Genomic DNA, 18,696 nt, shown 5'->3' with positions numbered 1-18,696 from the left:
ATCAGACTTGGTCTTTTTGAGGATCCAGAAGCAACCCTGTAACCTGTCATAAATGCTTCTCAGCCACGGTCCAGAAGTGTTCCTGCCCATTGAGAGACCTACAGAAAGACATACCCAGCCATGGCTTTGGAGACAGACTTTGGCATCAACCTTGTTTCCTTGCAGCAGCCCTGTGACTCAGTTCCAGCCCTCACAGCCATAGTCCATGGTGAGTTTTGTGTGCCTAGGAACCCACATGGTGACTTCTGGGGAATCCTCCTAGGTACCCAGTGGGTGCCAAACTCATTCACATACCTGGTATTAGTCCTACCACATTTAAGCCCAACTGTAGAACCCTTTCATAGTTTCTGTATTATAGATCAAAGTCCTCAAGGCAATCAGACAATCCATGACTGCCTTAGTCTCCGGTACAAGACGACCGAAGACACACCCAGCAGAAGCTATGTGATCCATCTATAATTCCTCTTTTCTGCAATTCCAGAGGGGATCCCATCAGCCTGGGGGCTAAAGAAGAGAATACCTTCATTTGCTAAAACCACTTTATAAAAACTGGCAGAGGCAACTATATGTACACCAATGCAAGACTACATTATGCCCACCCACAGTGCTTCTGTCTTAACATGTTTGTGGAAGTTTGCATCAGAAGAATTATACAAAAAAAGAGAACCATCCAAATTGGAAAGAACAAAAGCAAATATCTCACTGTTAGTAGATGACATAATATTTTATATAAAAATACCCAGAACAAAAAACATGTTTTAACTAACAAATGCATTTAGTAAAGTAGCAAGACACAAAACTAAAATTTTAAAAATATTAGTTGTATTTCCATAGGCTAAGAGCAAACTATTCAAAATAAAAAGCCAATTCCATTTTCAGTAGTCTCAAAATAAACAAATAAAAACAAATGGGACCACAGCAAACTAAATAGCTTCATGGCAAAGGAAACAAAATAAGAAAATCTACAGGATGGCAAAAAATACTTGCAAATCATACATCTGATAAGAGGTTACTGTTCAAAACATAAACTCATGCAATTTAAAACAGAAACGATGATAATGATAACAGTAATAACCAGGCTGAAAAATAGGCAAAAAACTGAATAGATTTGTTTTTTTCAAAGAAGACTTATAAATGTCCAGCAGGTACATGAAAATCTTCTCAACATCACCAGTCATCAGGCAAATGTAGGATGAGATATCATGCCACACCTGTTAGATATTTAAAAGAAGAGAGATAAGTCTTGTCAAGAGTGTGGAGAAAGGTAAACTGTAAATGGTGGGTGAGTTGTACATTGGTAGAGTCATCATATCTGACCAGTAAACAAGGATAAGAGCCTTCATTTTCCAAAGCAAGTTTTAAACAAAGAGATACTAAGAAGAAAGGGGAGCTTCTTCGTGTCATGAAATGTGATGGTTCTGGACATCAGTCAGTAAGACTCCTAGCTGTTTGTGAGAGAGCCCCCAGTGACCCTGGGCTGATGCCCCCATGATGATCCAGGCAGAGAGACTTCAGACGTTTCTGTTGGGCCAGAATGGAAAATGAAACTGCCCTGAGGGAGCTGTAGATCCTGGATCTAGGTGTGAGATCATCTGTCCCTGGTTAGCGAACTCTTAGATAAAAGAAAGGACAAGAATACTCTACTCTGGTAACACAGTTTACAAGTAGATTTACTTGTGGTCGTGGTTCTGGATATTTTGTGGCTCTGACCTCCTACTGCTGAGTTGCTTATTAACAATGACAGATTCTGCCACCAGATTTTTGTTTACACCAAGAGCCCTTCAGACAACTGTATCAGGAAATTAGATAAGATCTAGAAAACTTGAAGGGCCTCACTATCAATGCGGAGAGAACTTTATGTTCACCTTTCAGAATACAAAAATAAAGTCTCCCATGGGTTTTCTGTACATCCTCAATCCAAATTCTGGTCCTGTCTTGTGAATCTTCGTTGGAGGCCAACCTGGCTCTGTGTCATTGGGTGTTACACCAAGGAGAGAAAAATTAGAGCAGAAATTGTCTCATGGAGGATGCTTTAACACATCCTGAAGATTCCCAGAACCTAAATTCAGAATTTGAGGCTGCAGATTTAGATCCTGGATGGGGAAAAAAAAGCAGCAGATGCCTCTGCACATTGGTGGTCATTGGGAAAGAGGAAGAGAAGGAAGCTGCAAATCTCAGGCCTAATCGATACACATGTGGAATTCTGATTGGGTTTCTGGGCCCCATGGTCTCTGAATTAATTTTAGATCTGAAAATGCCAGGGGCACTGAAAAAGGTGAAATGGCTGATTAATATTCTGTGAAGATTTTTTTTATGGAAATCTTGTCTGACTGCTCTAGAAGGGACTATAGATAGAAACAGGAAAAGAGATCATTCTGTTTGCAGATTTTGAAGTGTGCACTTCACTGCATAATTGTGGGTTGTGACGGGAAGACCAAGAGGGAAAGTCCTTTAGAATGAAGCTTGCTGTTCACTTTGTATGTTTATATCATATCTGGTAACTGTGGACAGTGCTTGGAAAATATCATTTTAAAAAATTGTCTTTAACTTCCCCCAAATCTCTGCAGTGGTAGAAGAGAAAGAAAACTGGTTTATTATGCAAATAAACCAGAAGGTGATATGCATCAGAGACGATCTGCTAAGACAGGGATCCCCATCTACCAGTTGGTGGCCCCTTAGGAACTGGGCCACACAGCAGGAGATGAGCAGCAGGCTAGTGAGGGAAGGTTCATCTGTATTTACAGCCACTCCCAATCACTCACATTACCGCCTGAGCTCCACCTCCTGTCAGATCAGCTGCTGCATTAAGTTCTCTTAGGAGAGCAAACCGTATTGTGAACTGCACATGTGAGGCATCTAGGTTGCACACTCCTTATGAGAATCTAATGCCTGAAACTGTCACTGTCTCCTGTCACCCCTAGATGGGACTGTCTAGTTGCAGAAGAACAAGCTGATTCTACATTATGGTAAGTTGTATAATTATTTCATTATATATTACAGTGTAATAATAGAAATAAAGTGCACAATAAATGTAATTCACTTGAATCATCCTGAAACCATCACCCTCCACCCCTCTGGTCTGTGGAAAAATTGTCATCCAAGAAACCTATCCCTGGTGCCAAAAAGTTTGGGGACCACTGTGCTAAAAGATGGCAAACATAGAAAAAAAGTTGCCATAATTAGTCCTCAAGTTAAAGTCTTGAAAGCACCATTTTTATACATAGTTCATCAGCAAACAAGGACAATTTAACTTCTTCCATTTCAATTTTGATGCCCTTAATTTTTTTCTCTTGTCCTCCTATTGCTGTAGCTAGGACTTCTAGTATTATGTTGAATGACAGTGGTGAAAATCAGTATCCTTGTCATGTTCTGAATCCTAGAGGAAAGGTTTTCAGTTTTTCCCCACTTAGTATGATACTAGCTGTTTGGCTGTCATATACGGCTTTTATTATGTTGAGGAATGTTTTGAAGGTTTTTGTCATGAAGGGATGTTGAATTCTGTCGAGTGCTTTTTCAGCTTCAATCAAAATGCTAATATAGGTTTTTCATTTCTATTGTGTTGACATGATGTATTACATGGATTGATTTGAGTATGTTAAAAAATCCTTGCATCTCAGGAATAAATACCATTTGGTAATGATAAATGTTCTTTCCAGTGTATTGTTGAATTCAGTTTGCTAATGTTTTGTTGAGGATTTTTGCTTAGTAACTAACAGTCCTTTGAATTACTTTAGTATCAGTTGTAATGCCTTTTTCATCTCTGATTCTATTTATTTGGATCTTCTTTTTTTCTTAGTCCAGCTAAAGATTTGCCCTTTTGTGTAAGTTTGCGAAAAAACCAACTTATTGTTCTATTAATCTTTTGTATTGCTTTTGTCATTTCAAATTTATTTATTTCTGCTCTAACCTTTAGTATTATTTTCTTCTAATTTTGGGTTTGGTTTGCTTTGCTTCTCTAGATTTTTAAGATGTATCATTAGGTTTTTTATTTGAAGTTTTTCTTTTTTTAAAATAAATGTTTCTTATAGCACTGTTTTTGTTGTATCCCATAAGTTTTGTTACATTGTGTTTTCATTATCATTCATTTGAAAAACAGTTTCAATTTTTCTGTCAATTTCTTCATTGACCCACTGGTCATTCAGGAACATACTGTTTAATTTCTATGTATTTGTGTACTTCTCAAAATTCTTGTTATTTATTTCTAGCTTTATTCTATTTTGGTCAGAGAAGATGCTTAGTTGTTTTTAATGTTTCAATACTTGTTCTGTCACCTTACATGTGGTCTATTCTTGAGAATGACCTATGTGTTTAGAGAAAGAATGTGTATTCTATAGTCATTGCAAGAAATGTTCTGTAAGTATCTGTTAGACTTATTTGGTATATAGTGAAGATTGTGTCCAGTGTTTCTTTTTAGTTTCTATCTGAAAGATCTGTCCAATTCTAAAAGTGGGGTGTTGAAGTCTCCAGTTATTATTTTATTGGAGCCTCTTTTTAGCTCTAATAATATTTGCTGTATATATCTGGGTGCTCTAGTGTTGGATACATATATATTTAAAATTGTTATATTGTCTTGCTGAATTGAACCTTTTATTATTATATAGTGACATTTTTTGTCTTTTTTAGAGTTTTTGTCTTGTAATCTGTTTTGTCTGATGTAAGTATAGCTGCCCTGACCTTCTTTTGTTTCCATTGGCATGGAATATCTTTATTAAGACTCTGTATTTTCAGTCTATGTGTGTATTCATAGGAGAAGTGTTTTTCTTGTAGGCAACAGATCCATGGGTCTATTTTTTAAAACAATGGGCTGGGCACAGTGATTCATGCCCATAATTCTGGCCCTTTGGGAGGCCGAGGCTGGTGGATAACTTGAAGTCAAGAGTTCGAGACCAGCCTGGCCAACATGGTGAAACCCCATCTCTACCAAAAAGACAAAAATTAGCCGGTCGTGGTGGTGGGTGCATGTAATCCCAGCTACTCAGGAGGCTGAGGCAGGAGAGTTGCTTGAATCTGGGAGGCCTCTGCCTCCCAGATTGCAGTGAGCTGAGATGAAGCCACTGCATTCCAGTCTGGGCTATACAGTGAGACGTTGTCTAAAAAATTAAAATAAAGCAAAATAAAAAATATATTCAGCCACTTCATGTCTTTTGGTGAGAGAGATTAGTTATTTACATTCAGTGTTCTTATTGATATGTGTGGACTTCTGACATTTTAAAATCTGTTTTCTGATTGTTTTTTGGTCTTTCCTTCTTACTTTTTTTCTGTTTTCTTTTTAGTGAAGGTAATTTTCTATGATGACATGATTTAGTTTTTAGCTTTTTTTTCGTATTGTATGTTTTTTGCTTTTGGGTTACCATGACACATGCAAATACCATCTTATAATCCATTATTTTAAGCTGATAATAACATCACTGTTTGCATAAAGAAAAATGAAGATAAATTAAGTGAAATGTATTAATATAAATATATAAATGTATTGATATAAAATGAAGAAAATAAAAGGTAAAATGAAATGAAATAAAATAAAATGAAGAGAAGTGACAGAAACAACAGGGAAATGAAATGAGGAGAAATGAAATGACCCAAAGATAAATAAAATGAAGAAAAATGAAAATAAAGTTAAATCAAAAGAAATGCAGCAAGAAATGAAATGAAACATATAAATAGAAATAAAATGAAGTGTAACAAAATGTAGAGAAATAAATTAAAGACAATAAAGAGGAGTAAATAGAAATTAAAAGAAGAATACACAGACTGATGTAAAGAGAAATAAAAAAAGACTTAAATGACATGAAAAGAAATAAAAACAAAGGAAATATAGAGAATAAATGATGAGAAATTTTAAAATGGAAAAGAACAGATATGAAGTAAAATGAAGAAAAAGTAATGGGAAATGAAATGAACAGAAATGGAGATAAAATGAAGAAGTGAATAGAGTAGAAAGAAAATGAAACACTATGAAGTGAAATAAAATAGTGCCAAATAAAAGCTAATGAAATAAAATGAATAGTAAAATGAAATGAAGAGGAATGAAATGAAGCAAAGAAATGCATAAAAAAGGAGAAATGAAATAGAGAAATTTGAAGAAATGAAATGAGAAGATAATCTTAAATGAAATAAAATTTAATGAAGATGAATAAAATAAAAGTAGTGAAGTGAAATAAATTAAGATGAATGAAATGACGGGAATTGAGGATAATTTAAAGAGCAAAGAAATGAAATTAACTAAAATGAAAGCTATAAAAAGAAATGAGAAATGAATATAAACAAAGAGACATGAAATAAGACTAGATGAAGAGAAATAAAATGGAATGAAGTGAAACAAAATAAAAATGAAATGTAAAACAGAATGAACAAATAAAATATAGAGAAATGAAATAGAACATAGAGAAATGAAAAGGAGAGACTTTATAAATAAAATTAAGGGAAATGAAGAGAAAAGCAATACAATGAAAATAGTATTTAAATAAAATGAGAAATGAAAAAAGGAATAGAAATGAAGAGAAATGTGGAGAAATGAAATGAAAACAACATGAAATAAAGAATAATAACATGAAATAATAAAAAGTAAAATAAAATGAAGATTAATAAAATTTTGTAATTAGAAATGAAATGAGATTAAATAAAGAGAAAGTAATTAAAACAAAATGAAAGATAAACTAAAAAAGATAGTTTCAATGTGCCAGATTAGAGGCCTTTGGAAATAGCAAAATAGTGCATAAAGATAAGCTCTTTAAGAATAAGAAGTGTATCAATAAAAATAGAAAAAGACACCCCAAATCCCAGGTAGAAGAAGTGGGCAAATAGCCCTAGTCATGACATTTTTCTGGTAAAAGTGAGTGAAGTCCCAGAATTACGAGGAGGGAAGAAAGCCTCCGTAATTCTCCAGCAGTAGGCACTGAAATTGTGTTTTTTCTTTTCACAGATCTGTGGTGGGAGTAGGCCTGCTGCAACCACAGTTTCTTCTGGGCTATAATAACTGCAACCAGGGCCAGCTTGGTGACATGTAACCAGTCTGCATGTACCACTGCTGGGTTTCTCGTCCTGCTCCCTGAAATGTGCAGAATGGCCATTTCTGCTTCACACATCAGGTAGGTCTCCAGGCAATAAAGCACCCACTTACCTACAACAGCAGCCTAAACCATCTCATGCTTTTTGTGCTGATGTGGTGCAGGGGCTCCTGTTTGCACCATGGCCTAAAAAATCTCCAGGCCTCTGGAGCACCTGATCACCCAGATCAGCAGCCTGAGTCACCCCACTATTCCTGTGCAGAGGTCTGGGTACAGAGTAGTCCTCATTGGACTACAGGCAGATTTTCAGGGTATTGGGACAGTCACTCAGATAAGTAGCCTAAGCTGTCCCACCCTTTCAGTGCAAAAATTATGATGCAGGGGTCTCTGTCTTTTCTATGCCCAGGCAGATTTCCAGGCAGTTTGAGCACCATCTTACCCTCATTGGCAGCCTAAGTTGCCCTTTTCTTCCTGTGTAGAGATCTGGGTGCATAGGAGTCCTTTGTGCTTTACACTCAGGTAGATCTCTAGGCATTTGGACCACCTACTCATCTGGTTAAGTAGCCTGTGCTACCCAACCCTTGCTGAGCACAGATTGTGGTGCAGTTGGTCTGTTTACACTCTATGCTCAGGCAGATCTTCAGGCATTCAGATCACCTGCTTGCTTGGATTTTCAGCCTGACCCACCTCACACTTCCTGTGCAGAGATTTGTAAAGTATGGGATTATGTAAAGTTACCAAACGTACAAATTATTGGCATTCCTCAGACAGAAGGAGGAAAAGTAAAAAACCTGGAAAACATATTTGGGGAACTAATTCAAGATAATTTTTCTAATCTTGCTGGAGAAGTAGTCCTCCAGATACAAGAAATCCAGAGAACATCTGTCAGAGTCTATACAAAATGAACATCATCAAGGCATCATCAAGGCATATATTCATCAAATGGTCCAAGTTCCATGCTAAACAAAAATCTTACAGGCAGGAAGAAAAACCCAGATTTTGTGCAGAAGGAACCACATCCAGCGAACAGTGAACTTTTTAGCAGAAACTTAACAAACCAGAAGAGATTGGGGGCCTATTTTCAACATTCATAACTAAACATAAACTAACAACATTCACAACTAAACATAAATGAAGGAGAAATAAAGTTTTTCCTGACAAGCAAGTACTCAGGGAGTTTGGTACCACTGGACCAGCCTTAAAAGAGATCCTTAGAAAAGTTCTACACATGGAAATGAAAGAACAATACCTGCTAACAAAAACACCTTTAAGTACATAGCCCACGCACCCTATAAAGCAACTGTACAATATATATATTACAAGGCAACGAGCTGATGACTTTACCGTAGCATCTAAACCTCACATATGAACATGAGCCTTGAGTGTAAATGGTCTGAATGTCCCACTCAAGAGGTACAGAGTTGTACACTGGATAAAAAAACCATCTCCTCTGCTGTCAGGAGACCCATCTCACACATAACACATGTAGGCTCAAATTAAAGGGTAAAAGAAAGATTTATTGTGGGAATGGAAAAAAAAAAGAGTGAAAATTACTATTCTTTTTTTTTCTTTTCTTTTCTTTTCTTTTTCTTTTTTTTTTTTTTTTTTTGTGAGACTGAGTCTTGCCCTATTTGCCCAGGCTGTAGTGCAATGGCGTGATCTCAGCTCACTGCAACCTCCGCCTCCCCGGGTTCAAATGATTCTCCTGCCTCAGCTTCTCAAGTAGCTGGTATTACAGGAGCCCGCCACCATGCCCAGCTAATTTTTGTGATTTTAGTAGAGACGGGGTTTCACCATGTTGACCAGGCTGGTCTCGAACTCCTGACCTTGTGATCTGCCCACCTTGGCCTCCCAAAGTGCTGGGAATACAGGTGTGAGCCACCGCACCCAGACAACCATTACTATTTTTTGAAAAAAAATTATATTATAAAACAAATAAATGAAAATATATTATGAAAACAAATGTTTGCCTCTGCATTGTACCGTTTGTTATCTGTTACATTGAAGAGTGGCTGTTGCTGATGATATTAGCAAGCATAGAATGTGTTCTCATTGAAGGGAAATATTTTTGGTAGAAAGAAAGTTGACTTTTACTTCACTGCTTGGCATTACAATGAGATGTTTTTCCTTTATTTTATTTTATTTTTCTTTCTTAGTCTATTCTGGAGTTAGTGGACCACAACCTGCATCACTTTAACCACTGAAAATTGGAGAAAAAGAACAACTAAACCTGCACTGCCATTGGCCTTGTGCTGATTTCCACTATATGGCATCTACTGGGCATCACTATTGTCCTGGGGCTCATCACAGTAATATACTGACTACTCATTTGTACAGCTGACATTCGGTAGCATTTTTGGAAAAGCTTTAGAGTTTACATATGAGATAGGAGGGATCTGCTCTCAAACAGTAAAAGAGCCCTTGAAATTCATGTTACTCTTTGCAAGTCACCTGAAATTAATGATCATAATATGTCTTAAAGCAAGTAAATGTGTGCCTTTTATATTAATTGTTGTTGAGTCAGACATTCACTTATAGAAGACACCAGGAAATGTCAACATTGATAAGTGCCTGCCTCTATTAAAATTGTGGGACAGTCATTTGGGGAGAATCTCTTTACTAGAGTGTTTTTTAGGATGTAGGAAAATAATTTAATTTTACCCACTCTCCTTCCCTCTCAACCCTCACCCCTCATTCACAATGGGCATAGTTATTTGAGAATCATGGTCTAGAGAAAAATGGTGTAGTCTCACAGAGCAGTCCTGTTACCTCATAAGTGATGAGCACTTTTCATATTAGGGGTCTTGAATCAGCCTCTTCATTGGCAATATGTCATGAAAGCTTAAGATGCTAGGGATCCAGTCTCTGACTGAGCTTTGTTCCAAGGGTTTCCAAATGACAATGGGCAGTGTCCATCTCTGTTTCTTCACCTTCTTTCTCTGGCCCCTAACACCTCTGAAATATACTATCATCTTTGTAGTTTTATACAGACTTGTAACTTTGACATTGTATTTATGGGGTCTTGGTACTTCCTATATTATTTCCGTAGGTTTTCAAAATTTTATGGCACATATTGAGTTAGGATTCCTTTCGTATAGTAAAAATGACCTGTGAATCATTCTCTTGATGGCTACCTTTCCACTGCAGCCACAGAATCTAGAACCTTCTCCGAAGATCCAGACTGTAAATTATGGAGAAGTTTACTTCCTAAAAATGAGTCTAATTATGAGTTAAAGAACTGTTATTTCACCACTCCTGCCCCCAAGGATGACCTTATATACCCTCACCAGCCAGTGTTTGCTGCTGAATACAGACATGATGAAACTCATCACTCTTGGCCTTGAGCAGGGAAAGTGCCCTGGCTGAGAAGTCTGAGGGAAAAAACATTCTTGCATCAGGCCTGCAAGGTCAGAACATACCTTTCCAAAATGATCCTCTTCTATGTGGTAGATAATTTCTGTGGTAAAAGAATGCTATATCTAAGTTATACTGTGGTCTGATTCATTTCCAAGCACAAGGGTGAGCATTGTTTCTATAAAATTTGTATGGCTGCCAACAAACCTATAAACAAGTTGGTAGAAGGTAAATATTTTGTTAATTGTGGCAGACCACCTGGTACAATATTTTCAAGTTACTGATTTTTTGAAATGTCAGTTTTAAAATTTTAGGTCAATTTCTCTTGATATCACAGTGATAATTTAAAATTATGAATAAGTGGAATGAAGAATGAATTCTCCAATGTCTTTGAAATGACTATTCTTACTACCTTGCCATAAATTTGATGTTTTTGAGTCCTTTACTCAATCTTATGCATCAAGATTTCAGTCTTCTCTGTGATTTTCCCTCCTTTAAATGTCTCTGTGACCTACTTAATCAGACACTGACTTGTCCTATTTTTTTTTTTGTTTGTTTTGTGTCCTGAAAAAAGTCCCTTGAGATTGCAGGGAATATATCTTATGCTGCTTCTGCACTGGCATCTGTGTTGTGTGTCCAAAGAAGAGGTTATGTTTTTCAAGCTAGGCTACAGGCAGTATCACATTGTAATAAAAGAGTTAATTATTCAAGTATACATAAAAATCTTTAATGTATATGCACCTAATGACTAAGCATCAAAATACATGAGGCAAGAAATGATAGAACTGCAAATAAAAAAATAGATGAATTCACTACAATACTTGGAGATTTTAACACCATTCTATCAACTGTTGAAAATTTAGCAGGTAGGAAATCAGTAAGGATTTAGTTGAAATGAAGAAAAATCAAAGGGATCTAAGTTATGTTATAAAATATTTCACCCAAAAACAATATGCTACATATTATTTTGAAGCTCACATGGAGCATTGAACAAGGCACACCACATTCTGGGCCAATAAAACATATCTTAACAATTTTTTTTAGAAATGGAAATTATACAAAATTTTCTCTCAAAGCAGAGTGGAATAAAGTATAAATAAATAACAGCTGAAAATGTTCTAAATACTTGGAGATTACTTCTGAGTAACACGAGTGAAATCAAAAGTCACAAGGAAAATTTTTTAATGTTTTGAACTAAATAAAAATACAACTTAAATTTATGGAATTTAGTGAAGTCAGGTTTAAAGGGAAGTTGTAGCATTGAATGCACATATTACAAAAGAAGAAAGACCTAAAATTAATTATCTAAGCTTCTACCTTAGGAAACAAGAAAAAATTTAAAATAGGCAGGAAAACACTAAATTAGAGCAAAAAGAAACACAATTGAAATGAGAAAAGTCAGTGACACCAAAAGCTGAATTTTTGGAGATTAATAAAATTGATAAAGCTTTAGCCAGGCTAAGTAAGAAAAATACAAGAAAGTGACAATATTGATATAAGAAATGAAAGAGGAGCTATCACTATCAATCCCATGGAGACTGAACAGGATACTATAGTATTATGAACTCTATTCCCGAAGATTTTATAGCCTAGATAAAATGTACTAATGTCTTTAAAGAGACAACCTATTGAGCTTACAGAAGAAGTAATAAAAAAGTGAATAATCCTGTATCTATTAAAGCAATTGAGTGAATAATCAATAAAATTACCAAATAGAACATAGTAGGCCTACTAGTAACTACTATCAAACAGTTATAAAATAACTTATACCAACACTACAGTCTTTTCCAGAAACAGAGCAGAGCAAATACTTTTTATCTCAATGCTATGAGGCTAATATTACCTTAATACCACAAAAGACAAGACTTAATCCTGAAGAAGTAGAAAATCTGGACAGATCTATAACTGGTAAAGAGATTGAGTCATTGTCTTACTCTGTGCTGCTGTAACAAAATTTCACAAACCAGTTAATTTAAAAATTATTTTTAAAAGTTCTAGAGGCAGAAGAGTCTAAGAACAAGGCACCAGAAGATTCAGTATATTGTGATGACTGCTGTCTGTTTCCAAGATGGTGCCTTGTTGCTGTATTCTTGCATAGCAGAAGACAAAAATACCAAAGCCAGAGAAAGAAACTACAAGAAAACTACAGATGAATATTCTTTGTCAATGATGATGCAAAAGTTCTCAATAAAATACTACCAAACAATTTCAGCAGCATATTAAAATTTTACTCTATGATTTTTTTTGGAATGCAAGGATGATTTAATATATGAAAACTCAACAATGTTATACATTACGGTAACAGGAAAAAAGGGAAAACCAAATGTAATTACAACATTGGATCTAGAAAAGCTATTCTATAGAATTCAGCATTCTTTTATGATTAAAAAAAACAAAAAACAAAACACTCAACAAACTAGAAGGAAACACCTCAACATAATAACAACTACATATATGTGACACACAGCAGATATCACACTCAAGGGTAAAAGACAGAAAGCTGCTTCTCTAAGATCAGGAATAAGGTAAAGATGCCAACCTTTGCACTTCTATTTAACAAAATGGAAGTGCTACAGGAGGAAAAAAAATAAGTGGCATCCAAATAAAAAAAGAATTACCTGCTTTTGCAGAAATATGCTCTTTATTTGTTGAAAACTTCAGATTCTGCAAAAAAAAAATTCTGTTATACCAAAATTCAACCAGGTAGCAGAATAGCAAGTCAACATGAGGCCAAGTGTGGTGGCTTGCAGCCTGTAATCCCAGCACTTTGGGAGGCTGAGATGGGAGGATCACTTTGGACCAGGAGTTGGAGACCAGCCTGGTCAACACAGTGAGATACTCTCTTTTCAAAAAAAAAAAAAAAAAAAAAAAAAAAAGCTATATTTCTATATAATAATAAATAATCTGAAAATAAAATTAAGAAAACAATTTCATTTAGAATAGCATAAAAAACAACAAAATGTTCAATATATAATAAAATACATAAAAATCCCAATGATGTTTTTTGCAGAAACAGAAAAACTTATCGTGAAGTTTATATGGCGTCTCAAGGGACCCTAAGTAGCCAAAAAGCCTTGGAAATAAAAACACATTTGGAGGACTCACAGTTCCTGATTTCAATATGTACTACAAAGCTTTATTATATAAAAAACAACGGTGACACTGGCATAAAGACACACATCTAGACTAATAGAATAGTATAGGGAGGCCATAAATGAATCTTCACATATATAGTCAAATAATTTTTTACAGGGGTGCAAATGGAATTCAATGAGTGAAAGAACAGCCTTGTAAGCAAGTATTGGGACTGAATATCCACCTGCCAAAAAAAGAGAGATAAGTTGGATTCTTATACACTGTATACAATATTTAAAGTAGATCAGAGACTTTAAGAGCTAGAAGTTTAAAACTTTTAGAATAACATAGAGAAAGCTTGATGATATTAGATTTGGCAATAATTGTTGGATTTACGTAGTAAAAAAAATTTACAAGTAGTAAATTGGGTCGGCCAGGAGTCTTTTCTGTTATACTACCTGTAGTCGCCCAGGTGTCTCTATCACTAGATTGCCTGGGGTCGACCAGGAGTCTCTCCCATAAGAATGCCTGAGGTACTCCAGGTGTACCAATCATTACACTCCTGGGGTCAGCCAGGAGTCTCTCCTATTAGAATGCTTATTGTTGTTCTTATGTCTCTATCATTAGAATGCCTGAGGTCGCCCAGGTGTCTCAATCATTACACTCCTGGGGTCAGCCAAGAGTCTCTCCTATTAGAATGCCTGCTGTTGTTCTTGTGTCTCTATCATGAGAATGCCTGGGGTCGTCCAGGAATCCTTCATATTAGAACACCTGGGGTCACCCGGTTGTCTCTATCATTAGACTGGGGCCTGCCAGTAGTCTCTCTCAGTATCTCAAATAAAGGAATCTGTTTTTATTCACTAGATTGAAAACACTCTTTTTTCACCTATACTGAAAAATGAATATCCCCCAATAAAAATTAGAAACAAGCTATATGTGGATATACTTTGTGATGTGTGGATTAATCTCACAGAGTTAAACCTGTGTTTTCATTCACCAGTTTGGGAATATTCTTTTTATATAATTTACAAGGACCTTTCTTTCAGAGCCCAAAGAAGCCTATAGTGAAAAACCGAATATCCTGTGATAAAACTAGAAATAAGCTTTCTGTGATAATCCTTGGTGATGTGTGGATGGATCTCAGTGTTAAACCTCTGTTTTGATTCAACAGGTCGGAAGCATTCTTTTTGTAGTATCTACGAAGGGACAACTCTGAGCCCATTGAAGCCTGTAGTGAAAACCCAAATATCCTGTGATAAATACCAGAAAAAAAATCTACCTGTGAAAATTCGCTGTGATGTGTGGATTCATCTCACCGAGTAGAACCTGTGTTTTTACTCACTAGGTTGGAAACAGTTTTTGTAGAATCTACTAAAGGATATTTCTGAGCTCACTGAAGCCTATAGTGCAAAAATAGAGTGTCCCATAACAAAAACTAGATACAAACTATCTCTGAAATTGGTTCATTAAGTATGGATTCATCTCACAGGAAGCTCTGTTTTAATTCATGAGGTTGGAAACACTCTTTTTGTAGAGTCAATGAAGGGACATTTCTGAGCCCTTGAAGCCCATAAGATAAAATCAAATACCCATGATAAAAACTAGAAAAAGAGTCTGAAAAAATGCTTTGTAATGTAGTGGATTCATCTCACAAAATGGAATCTGTGTTTTGATTCACCAGATTGGAAACACTGTTTTTGCAGAATCTGTGAAGGGACATTTCTGAGCCCATTGCAGCCTATAGTGAATAATAGAATATCCCACAATAAAAACTAGAAACAAGCTATATGTGAAAATGCTTTGTGATGTGTGGATTCATCTCACAGGGTTAAACTTGTGTTTTGATTCACCAGGTTGGAAACACTCTGTTTGTACAATCTACAAAGGGACATTTCAGTGCTCATTGAAGCCTATATTGAGAAACAGAATATCCCATGATAAAAATAAAGAACAAGCTATCTGTGAAAATACTTAGTGATGTGTGCATTCTTCTCACAAAATGGAACCTGTGTTTTGATTTAACAGAATAAAAACTCTTTTTTGTAGACTCTAAGGGATATTTCTGAGCTCATTGAAACCTATAGTGTAAAACCGAATATTCCATGATAAAACTAGAAACAAGCTATCTGTGAAAATGCTTTGTCATTTGTGGATTCATCTGACAGGGAAAATCCTGTGTTTTGATGAATCAGGTTGGTAATACCCTTTTTGTAGAATGTATAAGGAAACATTTCTGAGCACCTGGAAGCCTATAGTGAAAAACTGAATATCCTGCAATAAAAACTAGAAACAAGCTATCTGTAGAAATGCTTTCTGATATGTGGATTAATCTCACAGAGTGGAACCTGTGTTTTGATTCACCAGGTTGGAAACACTCTTTTTGTGGAATCTATGAAGGGACATTTCTGAGCCCCTTGAGGCCTGTAAGATAAAATAAAATATCTTGTATTAAAAACTAGAAACAAGCTGAGAAAATGCTTTGTGATGTGTGGATTTATCTCACATAAATGAATCTATGTTTTGATTCATCAGGTTCTGGTTGGAAACAATCTACTTATAGAACCTATGAAGGGACATTTCTGTGCCCATTGATACCCATAAGATACAATTAAATATCCCTTGGTGAAAACTAGAAGCACTGTAAACAAGTCAGATATGAAAATACTTTGTAATGTGTGGATTCATCTCACATAGTTAAACCTGTGTTTTGATTCACCAGGTAGGAAACACTCTTTTTGCAGAATCTATGAAGGGACATTTCTGAGCCCAGTAAGGCCCATAAGATAAAATGAAATATCAGATGATAAAAACTAGAAATAAGCCATCTTGAAAATGCTTTGTGATGTGTGCATTCATCTTACTGAATGGAATCTGCCTTTTGATTCACCATGTTGGAAACACTCTTTTTGTAGAATCTACAAAGGGGCATTTCTGAGCCCTATAGTGAAAAATTGAATATCCCACGATAAAAACTAGACACAAGCTGTCTGTGAAAATGCTTTATGATGTGTGGATTCATCTCACAGAGTAAACCTGGGTTTTGATTCACCAGGTAGGAAATACAGTTTTTATAGAGTCTACAAAGGGAAATTTTTAAATCTTATTTAATTCTAGCATGAAAAACTGTGTATCCTGCAATAAAAACTAGAAGCAAGCTATCTGTGAAAATGTTTTGTGATATCTGGATTCATGTCACAGAATGGAACCTGTATTCTTTTTCACCAGGTTGGAAAAACTCTTTATGTAGAATCTACGAAGAAATATTTCTGAGCCCTTTGAGTCCTACAGTGAAAACTGAATATCCAGCGATAAAAACTAGAAACAAGATATCTGTGAAAATGCTTGGTGTCATTTGCATTTGTCTCACAGAATGGAACCTGCGTTTTGATTCACCAGATTGGAAATACTCTTTTGTATAATCTATGAAAAAACATTTCTGAGCCCATTGAAACCTATACCAAAAAATCGAATATGCTGTGATAAAAACTAGAGAAAAACTATCTGCAAAAATGGTTTGAAAGGTGTGAATTCATGTCACAGAATGAAAGCTGTGTTTTGATTCCCCAGTTTGGAAACTCTCTTTTTTGTAGAATCTGCAAAGGGATATTTCTGAGTCCATTAAAGCCAATAGGGAAAAACTGAATATCCTGCGATAAAAACTAGAAAAAACCTACCACTAAAAATGCTTTGTGATGCATGGATTCATCTCACAGAGTTAAACCTATGTTTTGATTCATCAGGTTAAAAAGACTCTTTATGAAGAATCCATGAAGGGATGTTTCTAAGCCCATTGATGCCTATTGTGAAAAAACAATCCGGTGGAAAAAAAAAATTGAAACAACATATCTGTGAAAATGCTTTGTGATGTGTGGATTTATTCCACAGAATGGAACCTGTGTTTTGATTCAACAGGATGGAAATACTCTTTTTGTAGATTCTACGAAAGGGTATTTCTGAGCCCTTTGAAACCTATAGTGAAAACCAAAATATCATGCAATAAAAGCTATAAAGAAGCTACCTGTGAAAATTCTCTTTGATGTGTGGATTCATCTCAGAGAGGTAAACTTGTGTTTTGATTCACCAGGTTGGAAAACTCTTTATGTAAAATCTATGAAGGGACATTTCTGAGCCCATTGAAGCTGATAGCAAAAAAACAAATATTCTGTGATAAAACCTAGATACACACTAACTGTGAAAATGCTTGGTGATGTGTGGATTCATCTCACAGAATGGAACCTGTGCTTTGATTAACCAGGTTGGAAACTTTTTTTTTTTTTTTTTTTGCAGAATCTATGAAGAGACATTTGGGAGCACATTGAAGCCTACAGTGTAAAGGCGAATATCTTGTGATAAAAATTAGAAACAAGCAATCTGTGAAAATGGTTTGTGAAGTGTGGATTCTTATCACAGAATGAATCTTTTTTTTTTTCGAGACGGAGTCTCACTCTGTCACCCAGGCTGGAGTGCAGTGGTGTGATCTCGGCTCACTGTGACCTCCACCTCATGGGTTGAAGCAATTCTCTGCCACAGCCTCCCAAGTAGCTGAGATTACAAGCACTCACCACCATGCCTGGCTAATTTTTGTATTTTTAGTAGAGATGGGGTTTGACCAACTTGGCCAGGCTGGTCTTGAACTCCTGACCTCGTGATCCACCTGCATCAGCCTCCCAAAGTGCTGGGATGACAGGCATGAGCCACTGTGCCCAGCTGAAACTTTTGTTTTTACTCAGCAGGTTGGAAACACTCTTTTGTAGAATGTAAGAAGTAACATTTCTGAGCCCATTGAGGCCCATTAGATAAAATCAAATATGCTGTGATAAAAACTAGAAAAAATCTATCAATGAAAATGCTTTGCAATGTGTGGATTCATCTCGCAGACTGGAAGCTCTGTTTTGATTCACCATGTTAAAGGCACTTTTTGTAGAATAAGCAAAAGGACATTTCTGAGCCCATTGAAGCCCATTATATAAAATCAAATACCGGTGATGAAAACTTAAAAAAAGCTATCAGCGACAATGCTTTGTGATGTAGTAGATTCATCTCACAGAATGGAATCTATGTTTCAATTCACAAGATTTTTTATTTTTTATTTTTTATTTTTATTTTTTCTTTCTTTTTTTTTATTTATTTTTTATTTTTTATTATACTTTAAGTTTTGGGTACATGTGCACATTGTGCAGGTTAGTTACATATGTATACATGTGCCATGCTGGTGCGCTGCACCCACTAACTCGTCATCTAGCATTAGGTATATCTCCCA

General features: G+C 35.8%; 1 long non-coding RNA gene across 1 annotated transcript; it reads left to right on the top strand.

Annotated features, from left to right (window-relative positions):
* Nucleotides 1–2,472: 2,472 nt before the first annotated feature.
* On the top strand, nucleotides 2,473–17,452 carry LOC107968828 (uncharacterized). The gene is made up of 4 exons (XR_008539781.2): nucleotides 2,473–2,966; nucleotides 6,923–7,088; nucleotides 14,608–14,781; nucleotides 16,662–17,452. It is a non-coding gene; the product is annotated as an uncharacterized LOC107968828 (long non-coding RNA).
* The last annotated feature ends 1,244 nt before the right edge of the window (nucleotides 17,453–18,696 follow it).

Source organism: Pan troglodytes, chromosome 18 (genome assembly GCF_028858775.2).
Source record: "Pan troglodytes isolate AG18354 chromosome 18, NHGRI_mPanTro3-v2.0_pri, whole genome shotgun sequence".
Taxonomy (NCBI): Eukaryota; Metazoa; Chordata; class Mammalia; order Primates; family Hominidae; genus Pan; species Pan troglodytes.
The sequence above is the reverse complement of the archived record's forward strand: the minus strand, read 5'-3'. Positions and strand labels throughout refer to the sequence as shown.